Source organism: Schistocerca cancellata, chromosome 2 (assembly GCF_023864275.1).
Source record: "Schistocerca cancellata isolate TAMUIC-IGC-003103 chromosome 2, iqSchCanc2.1, whole genome shotgun sequence".
Taxonomy (NCBI): domain Eukaryota; kingdom Metazoa; phylum Arthropoda; class Insecta; order Orthoptera; family Acrididae; genus Schistocerca; species Schistocerca cancellata.
The window spans coordinates 1,047,354,739-1,047,365,183 of record NC_064627.1 but is presented as its reverse complement, the minus strand read 5'-3'; positions in this window follow the sequence as shown (position 1 = coordinate 1,047,365,183).

Below are 10,445 nucleotides of genomic sequence, written 5' to 3'. Positions count from 1 at the left end.
AAGTTCTGAATTGCATATGTTCTCAAAAGTTTCAAAGATTTGCTGCCAGTATATGCTAAGGGTGTGATAGAGGTATAGAGGTTGACAGTTTTTAATTTTTTGGATTATAACTTGATAAACTAAACTGGGAGGAGCATACCACAGAACTGGCACAGCATGTAAAATTCTGTTTGCTATATGAATGTTGTCAGGCATAGGTGATATACTAGACTTCCTTTCATTCCTTAATATCATACAGTATTATTTTCTGGGGTAACTAAGCCAAGCTAACGTTTTCCGAGCCCAAAAATGCGCAATACGAATTATTTGTGGTGTGAACTCAAAAATGTCCTGCATAGAGCTGGTAAAGGACCTGGAGACACTTTTGCTTCGCCAAGATATTTATTCGTTAATCAAAACTGTAATTAAAATGTATGTTTCTTCAAACCAATAGCTTTGTTCATGGAATCAATACTAGAAATGACTTTCACGAAGATTTGAAGTCAAAAACATGGTTCAAATGACTGAGCACTATGGGACTTAACTTCTGAGATCATCAGCCCCCTAGAACTTAGAATTACTCAAACCCAACCACCCCAAGTACATCACACGCACCCATGCCCCAGGCAGGACTAACCTGCGACCGCAGCTGTTGCAAGTTCCAGACTGCAGCACGTAGAACCGCTCGGCCACTCTGGCCGGCTTTTGAAGTCACTTTGTTCCAAAAAGGTTTTTTTTTTGTTCCAAAAAGGTGTACACTATTCAGCAGTACACATTTTCAGTAACATTCCAGCAGCCATAAAGTTTTTAACTAATAATAAAGTTAAGTTAGGGAAGAGCCTAAAGGATTTATTGATGGCGAACTCTTACTCCATTAATGAATTTGTTAGAACAATTTGATATATGTATGTTAATAACATCTCAATGTGAATAATGTACTTCTGTAGGAATTTTGTGCAGTGATGTCATCTTTGTGAACATAGTACAATTTTTTATTTCCTTATTCGATGATGGGTGGCTACATAGCCAAGGTTTTTCATAAACATGAAGTATATTCAACATTTAATGTTTATTGTCAAGTTTCCTATCCTTCTGAACGTAAATATGCTTAAGATTACGTTTTCGGCAGTCTACAGCCACAAGGACAATTTCATTTTGAGACATGTGGAAGGTACATTTGCACATCTATTCTTACTTTGTAAACATGTATTGTGTGTTCTTGTTTGCCGACATGTTACAAATTCCAGAGGGTCCCTAATTATGGATCAACTGGAACGAAAAATGCAGTGTGTTTAGTGAAAATCGGAAGATGTATATATACAGGTAATAAAACGAGAATTGAAACACATGAAGGATTTGAAGATGAAATTGTACTAGATAAAGGAATTAGTTCAACTTAATGGACCACATAATTTATGAATTAAGAAAATGGTCTACAAAATGAGAAAGTGGTAAATATATGTTATGATTAAGATGCTGTTTGTTAACAAATAATGGCGATAATTTACAGGTGTTACTTCAGTTTAGTTAATCAGCTAAGCAATGTAACACTGAAATTCATCTAAAAACCTAGGATTAAGGTAATATCGAAAGCACCTGCACAATGTAAATTAGAAGTAAATGGTGTGTCAATTTAACAAATGAGGAGCATCTAGGGACTTACACCAGCTATAAACACTTTAGCATGGAAGTGAAATATCACTGAGAAAGGCAGTACAGGTAGTACAGGTAGTTGGATGCTTGCAAAGTACTGTATGGAGATAAAAATTCATGGCACTGAGGGGAAATAAAAATATATGAGAATGGTGACCACTGTTTTGACATGCAGCGGAAACTAGAGCAAATGAGAAAGATTAGACGAAAGTTATCGGTAATGGAAATGGAGGTACTAAGATCCAATGCGTAATCATGTGGGTCAAATGAGCAAGTGTGTCGATAGGATAAAAGTGTGGAATACAAAATACAAATAAATGGATGAAGAAAATAAATCTGAAGGATGAAGTGGAAAGGAATGACCCTTTAAGAGCAGCCATGGACAACTGCAAGGGAAACTACTACACAGATGACCACCCAAAAGAGGGAACAGCAGCTGGTCCACTTGACCTGTGGAATGAGGGAGGCAGATGTAACCCTAGTCGGTAGAAGTAGAAATGCAACAGAGGATAAGTTACTGTATTCTACTGCAACATCTCCATGGTGACACTGAGTCTTCATTCGCAGTTAAGGATTTTAAATGTGTGATGCAGTGAAATCTACGAATGTGACGACAGCCATATTGTGGCCAGAGAAGAGGGAGCATACATATGTATTAATTTGGAGCAGAGGTCATCAAAACAGGTTCACAGGCCGAATCTAGTTCAGCCAGAACACTTACAGTCCTTCGATGCACGAACATTATGAAAATAGACACGTGCTCTTTCTGTTTCAGAATTCTCTAGCAACTTTATCTGCCCAATTAGTGGGGAGAGACTAAACTCTGCTGTGTTTTGGCAAAAGAAGCAAATTTTAACATGGCTAAAAGACAGCACTTCTCTGAAAGATACAAATGGTTAAGAAGCCAGACGAATATAAATCACCTTGTATTTGGCGGAATTCTTTTTAGATACTAACCAAAGCAGAAGTGTGTGGTCTTCGATGGTCACCGCGCAAAAATGTGAGTAGCTTCAGTTTAGAACAGCACTTTCTCTCCAGCATTCCGCATTTCCCCTACTGCCCTTACCTGCAACCCCCACCACTACCGCTATCCCCAGGTGTGCACCAATCTAGTAGGTCGTTCTTACTGCACAGTGAATGTTGCCTGAAAGGCATGTGTGTACAAAATTTGTGTAGAAGTCAGTCCAGTCTGTTAGAGGCATGCACATACACACGTGCATGTATGTTCCTCATCTAACAGACTGGACTGATCTCCACCCAGCTTTTTTACACATATGCCCTTCAGGCAACATTCACTGTGCAGTAAGAACCACCTACTAGATTCCATGCAGATATGTGGCTGATACATTCACTGACTGCAGTGCACACCTGGGGATAGCGGTAGTGGTGGGGGTTGCAGGTAAGGGCCGTAGGGGAAATGCGGAATGCTGGAGAGAAAGTGCTGTTCTAAACGGAAGCTACTCACATTTTTGCGTGGTGACCATTGAAGACCACACACGTCTGCTTTGGTTAGTATCCAAAAAGAGTTCCGCCGAAGACAGTGATTTATATTCGTCTGGCTTGTTAACCATTTGTATCTTTTAGAGAAGTGCTGTCTTTTAGCCATATTAAAATTTACTTCTTTTGCCAAAATACAGGAGAGAGTACAGTCTCAGCCCACAAATTGTGCAGACGAAGTTGCCAGAGAATTCTGAAACAGTAGGCTATCAAGTGAAGAACTGACAAAGCAAGGTCACTATCTTCTTAAATAGCACCTCCTCTGTACAAAATAAATAATATTTTCACTTGTGTCTTTCCAGAGCCCATAGCATTTCTCGTTGCACCAGATGTCTATGGCCTTAATTTCATTCTTTCATAGTAAAGTTCAACAATTAGTGGAATAACATGGTAGAGAAGTTTTATATAACAACGCTCTCCTCTGCTATCATTTGCCAAAATTTCAATTCCATAACAGTTTATGGACAATGAGGAATGTTGTGGATATTTCACTCTGGCTTTTATCACTGGCGCGGTGCGATCGCAAATGAGTGTGCTATGTGATATTAGTTTTCTCGAGATCGGCGACAGATGCCTCCACCGAAGTCAAAAAATAATTCGGTGTGTTAGCTGAATTTCGTATGTAGCAACAGTTTTTTACCTGCACCTACTTTTCATCAAACTTTCTGAATTTCGCGCATTGTCTTACTTCCACGGAAGTATTACGATAACTACGGCCATTAACGAAATTATGGCCACGTCATAATGAACCTGACGTATAAAGCTTCAAGTAGATAAAGGAATTTTTGAAACGAATAGTTTCTGTAAAGTAGTTTTAGAAAGATTGCAAGGCATGCGCCTCGATTCTGTCATCTGAAACAGGTCGAACAGCGACGGATACTATTGGCCTCCCCTTCGGAACAAACTAATGAACGAACTCGCCCAGCGCTTTGGACAATTGGTCGCTGCGCATCGTCCACCGTGTCCTGCCCAAGTTAAGCTACCTATTCGCAACATGTTTCGTAGGAAGTATCCACATATGCCGCTGAGTGTACCTACAGAGATTTATCTTTTACGACACACAGTTCAAGACGTTTCACAGTGTCTATGGCTTAATTTCAGATGTTTCTCTAGGAAAGCCCTTCACATGTGCGGATACCTCTTGGTTGATAAATGTCTTCAATTTATCATGTTCAGTCCGAAATTACCTTACCCAAATCGTCTTGTTTACTGTAGTGTTAGCTTATTTCGCGCTGATCTGATACTAATTCTCTGTGTAATCCAGTGTCTTATCGAGTACAGCTCCCGTTTACTTCATTACGGCTAGATAGAAAAGGAATGTGGACGCTTACCAAATAGTAGTAAGGATCTCTTTGTTGATGCAAAGAAGAAAGATTACAATCTTGGGCGTTACACGAAACGCAAAATCTATTTACAAGTAGAAGTTTTCTGGAAAATTACTCTGAGAAAGAAGAGCCCTTGAAACGTAATTTAGAAACCAAAAGAAATCTCTGGGAGATAATTTGCAAGCGAATCTGAGTCGTACAAGTTACAAAATGGTGCACATGATCGCAGAACGAGGACAATCGTTTAGCGATGACTGCTTGAACAGAGTGTACGATGTAAGCAGCAAAATAGTAACGTCCTGAGAAAGCCAGTTTGTTTGGATGCACAGCCTTTCGGTCAGTTCAGGACAGAACATAACTCAAGAGATACGCGACGAAGCTAGAAACATCTTGTGGTTTTCTCTGGCGTTGATTAATCTGCCGATGTCTGCAGTATAAAGTTCTTGCATTCAGTGTGTCATTTTAGGCTCTCACATGACAGAATGAAGTACCTGTTAGCAGCACGAGTGGAAAAACTGGAAATCATTTTCATGAAAGTGCAAGAAAGTAAACAAAAATTAGCAAGCCTACGATCTTCATTGGAGCCAGTTCCGAGGTTTTACAGCTGATAAGAGTGAATAAGTGGCTTGAGTGAGGAATGGTCTTGTGGGACATATCAGGACTCTGAACATTCGCGACACTCCGTTCATACACTGAATCATATCAGCAAAAACTCTTACTTCTTGTGTACTGATACCAGTCAATCCCGCTGTGAAGTACATTCGAGAACATGCACTCCGTCACCATCGGTGCAACCATTTTCCTAAACCGGCTCTGGCACTTGCCTTATCACATAGCGGTGGGGTAGCGCACCTGCAGTGAAGGGCTGTTTAGTTTTTACAAGCTCAGAAACGAAGTACGTATCAGAGCTGATCCATAGTTGTCAGATCCAACTTGGCTGCTATTTTTCATTTTTGGTAGGTATCCAATCCCACTTTTCTGAGCTGAACTTTAAACTTCAGGAAAAAGGAGACCGTCTGTAATCTCTACGGGGTCGTCAAAGGATTTCGGAGAAAGCTATCTTCGTTTGAAGCAGAAATGCTTCAAAGAGTTTTACTACTATGGCCGAAAATGTCAATCTTAATTTTCCGAAAAAAAAATAAATTCCTCATCACTAAGCATTTGAGATCTTGACAGAATGGAGGAGGTTGTTCTGTTCCAGAATCCGTTTGATTGCGACCTAGATGATGTGTCAGTGGAACTTCGGCTCCATAATTTCTCTCTTCTACAGTACACTGCGACATATCCGCCAACGCGATAAGAACAAAGGGACAATTACCTTGGACTGAAGACAATCTTATTGTTGGAAATTAATAATTTGATGTCTATTGCCCCTTTTTGTCTGCCTGCGTTAGACGTCAATATTTGTGTAACGTGAATTAAAACCTTAGACATGGCTGAGATTCAGAGGTTGAAGGACAAACCAAAGGTTTTATTTCATTTATAATCTAGGTTTTCATGTATGTTTTTAATATTATTAGTAGCCTTTAAGAAGATTTTCATTCTTACTTTAGTGTAAAATGCTGTTACTTTAAACAAGGAAGGCGTAGTTCTTGCCTGCATTAATTTAGCGCCCTCTGCTTCCCAATTTTTCCTTATCGCTTGAGGCTCTAGCTTTTAACACTTGGGGTTTGGCTCTGGCATGGTAAACACTTGTTACGCAAATATTTTATTTCTTGGACTCCTAATTTTATGCAGACAAGAGCCTTTAGCAGTGGGCAAATACTGTTGTTCATTTACTTTGACGTCCGCTGATTGTACTTTGGGCGCTGTCTTAAGCCATGACACTTCAATTTTTTGTTTTTATATCAATTTTATATATGAGAAGAGCCGGCCGACTCCAGCTAATGTCATCTACTACCATGTGATTTATTAAGTACGAACACTTCTTCTGTCCAGATACTGGTTTGTTCGCGAAACAGGATGGAGTAGCATGTACAGCTGCATCAGTGATCCTGCGAAACTCAGCTGCTGCTCTCCGAGTAACTACTGCAGCCTACATCCTTCTGAATCTGCTTAGTGTATTCATCTCCGTCTCCCTCTACTATTTTTACCGTCCACGCTGCCCTGCAGTACTAATCTCGTGATCCCTGATGCCTCAAAACGTGTCTTATCAACCAATTCCTTCTCCTAGTCAAGTTGTGCCACAAATTCCTCTTCTCCCCAATTCTATTCAGTACCACCTCATCAGTTACGTGATCTACCCTTCTAATCAGCATTCTTCTGTAGCACCACATTTCGAAAGCTGTTCTCTTCTGGTCTACACTATCGTCCACGTTTCACTTCCATACATGGCTACACTCCGTACAAATACTTTCTGAGAAGGCTTCCTGACAAATCTCTATGTTAAATTTCTCCTCTTCAGAAAAGCTTTTCTTGTCATTGAAAGTATGCATTTTATATCCTCTATTTCGACCGTCAGTTACTTTGCTCCTGAAAAAGCAAAACTCATTTACTACTTTGTCATTTCCTAACCTATTCCTGCAGCGTCACCTGATTAATTTTGACTGCATTCCAATATTCTCGTTTTGCTTTTGTTGATGTTCATCTTGTATCCTCCTTTCAAGACACTTGTATGTAAAAATAGTTTGTAACCGTTCACACACATTTTTAGGGCCCACTCCTGAAGATGTTTTCATAAATACCGAAACCTAGGTTAACGGCTAAATAAACCCTTGGTTGTAATCTGAATTACTTTTGTAGCTTGTGCTATGCCAGTTGCAGGTAAACTACCTAAATATTAAGAACCTGAACTATGCAAGCGAATTTGAGACAAAATGTAAAACGTGCATTTGGTTAGACTACTTAGCAATGCAGCTTTTTGCAGACACGGAACAACAGGCAACATAGGGCTGCTACAAGATATGTAGCAATGTAGAATGAGCTAAGACCAGGAGTTACAGTATAGGGTTGTAATTTTACTACGAATGGAAATACTCCGACAGACAGATTACATGTTCCCAACACCTGGAGCGCGTGCAGATGCGAGTACTGACGCACCACCATTACCACCTCCCAATGAACCGCCTTTACCGAGACAGATGGCATGTGCTGGAAGGCTACCAGAGCCTCCTAGCGTAAATGTGGTCTAGTTAATTCGGAGACCTAACCGTGTCTTAATGAGAAGAAACTATAGTGTCTCGACGAGCGAAACTGAAGGCTATCCATTACCTTCAAACTGCAGCTAATGCTTCAATATGTTGCTTTATATCATTTAGATTACTTTCATTGTTTGGTACACGTTCTACGGTGTGATAATACGAGTACGTCACACATATGTACCACCGGAACATCAAGGTCTGATGAATGTAGTTAAGGGAACCCAGACAGTCCTTTGTGTCCGGTACTATTATGGAGGTTTAGCTTTCATTTATTGTATTTCATTACTACTACTGAAAGACTGCTTTATTTCACAGTATTTAGCTACATTTTGCAGATGTATATCTACTTTGCGGAAAAAAGGACTCAGATGTGGATATTCAGACAACCACTAACGTATGTATAAAATGAGGAGCAATGAAAGTGTTTCTATGATGGTTATAAGACATAGAATTTTCAGAAATTCTGTTTGTGAAAAGGCTTCGAGCATATATGAGACTACTTTGGAGCGTCCAAACGTTGGTCGTGTGTTACAGATTGTCATTAATGATAAACCGTATTTAAGTTACATCTGTATGCACTGAGGTGACAATACTCATGAGAGCGACACATACGCATACGGGTTGCAGTAGTCTCACGTACCCAAGGTATAACAGGCAGTGTATGGGTGAAGCTGTCATCTGTACTCAAGTGATTGATGTCGACGTTTCCGCAGTGATTATGCCCGCACGACGGGAATTAACAGACTCTGAACGCGGGAAGGTAGTTCGAGCTAGACGCATGGGATATCCCACTTGGGAAATGGTTAGGCAGTTCAGTATTCCGAGATTCACACTTTATTGCCGAGAGTACCGAAGTTCAGGCATTACCTCTCACCACGGACAATACTTGACAGAGCAGCGGCTTATGCATGGAGTCGTCAGTGGTAACAGACAAGCAGCACTGCGTGAAACATCGGATATCAATGTGGGGCGTACGACTAATGTATCCGTTAGGACAGTGCGGACATATTTGGCACTGAAGGGCTATTTCAGCAGACGACCGACACGACTGCCGTTTCTAAGAGCGCGACATCGTCTTCAGCACCTCTTTTGGGCTCGTGACCATGTCGGTTGGACCCTAGACTACTGGAAAACCGTGGACTGTTCAGATGAGTCCTGATTCCAGTTGGTAACAGCTGATGACAGGGTTAGAGTGCGGCACAGACTATGAAGCTATGGAGCCATGGAGCCAAGTTGTCAACAAGACACTGTATACGATGGTGATAGCTCCGTAACTGTGTGGGCTGTGTTTACATGGAATGGACTGGGTCCTCTGGTCCAAATGAAGCCATCAGACTGGCCATGGTATAGATAATGCGCCTAGTCATGAGGACAGAATTTTACTTGACTAGTTTGAAGGACGTTTTGGACAAATCGAGCGCAGCCAGATTGCAAAACATGAATCCCATCCAACATTTCAAGGACATTATCTACAAGTCAGTTTGTGCACAAAAACTTGCGCCTAGAACACACTTGCAATTATGGAGAGCTTTAAAGGCAGTACGGCTCAGTATTTCTGCAGAGGACTTCCAATGAACTGTTGAGTTGATGCCACGTAGAGCTGCTGCAATATGCTGGGCAGAAATAGGTCCGACACGATGTCACGAGGTATCCCATGACCTGTCACCTAGGTGTATTTTATCGGTTGGGAGGATTGGAAGCTATTCATTTGTAAAGGGAACAAAGTTTTTTAGTTTCTAGTCAGTTTATTTTATCTGTTAGAAAATGCCTCATCGGAAGCCAGACTTAACGCATACGCACAGTTTAGGTACCCTTATCACTGAACATATATAAAGTGAAAATTTTGTATAACAGAACTCAAATGATTTGAGGGAATCAGCCACACAGTTGCAGGTATAGAGTCTGACAACTCTTCAGACCATGCCGAACAATGACATTTAAACCATCGTTTAGAGTCGTGAAAGAACCTTTATAGCTGCAACTAGTTGGCCGATTCTCTCAAGTTATTCGTTTACTTTCACTGTTCCTGTACAGCAGCTATGTTCAATATTTAGAACTCCAATGCTATCTCCTCTTGAACCTAGATGGATGCAATCGATAAGGCTAGGCCCGCTACTTTCATTTATTCGTTAGTTTTCATTCCTTCCTTCCTTCATTCATTGCTTTTATCTTAGGCGTTTAACTGCTTGTAGGTAACTATATTCCAATTTTATCTGCAACCAAAATCTTAGGGTGGTGGTGGTGGTGGTAGTAATAGTAGTAGTAACTTTCGATAAGAACAGAAATACCCAAATACTCTGTTCTGGTTAAACTGTACTGTCTTTTTTTCAGTACTATTCTTTGTCTATGAGAATGTTACACATGCTTAATGGACAATAACAACCTTAAGCGCCACAATTTGTTATCTAGGGACCCAAAAACTGTTGGAAGTGAGTGAGACTCAATAACATGTCTTGTTCAACTGTGACAACTGGGGCTTTAACTGTAAGGTGCTGGAAATGTGCCAGTAACGGACATTAAATGGCCGTATTTGCTACTTAGTGGGACTGGTCTTTGTCGAATAACCAATTAAAACAGTTGGAGCTCATTGACATACAATCAGATGACTTGTTGAAGAAAAAAAAAAAAACGCTGAGAAGGAGAATTTTAACTTTTCCGCAATTTCGGTGATGCTGATTTTCCTAAACTGAAGAAACAGAGCTGGTATGGCACCAATGATTGGAGCAAGGTCAGCCCATCGGACATTTGAAAGCTGTTCTCTTGATCGGGTACAGAAATACGTAACCAGACACTGACGGTATCTTGAAAACCAGGTCAGTTTCACACATGTCACGTTCATTGTATTAAGGTT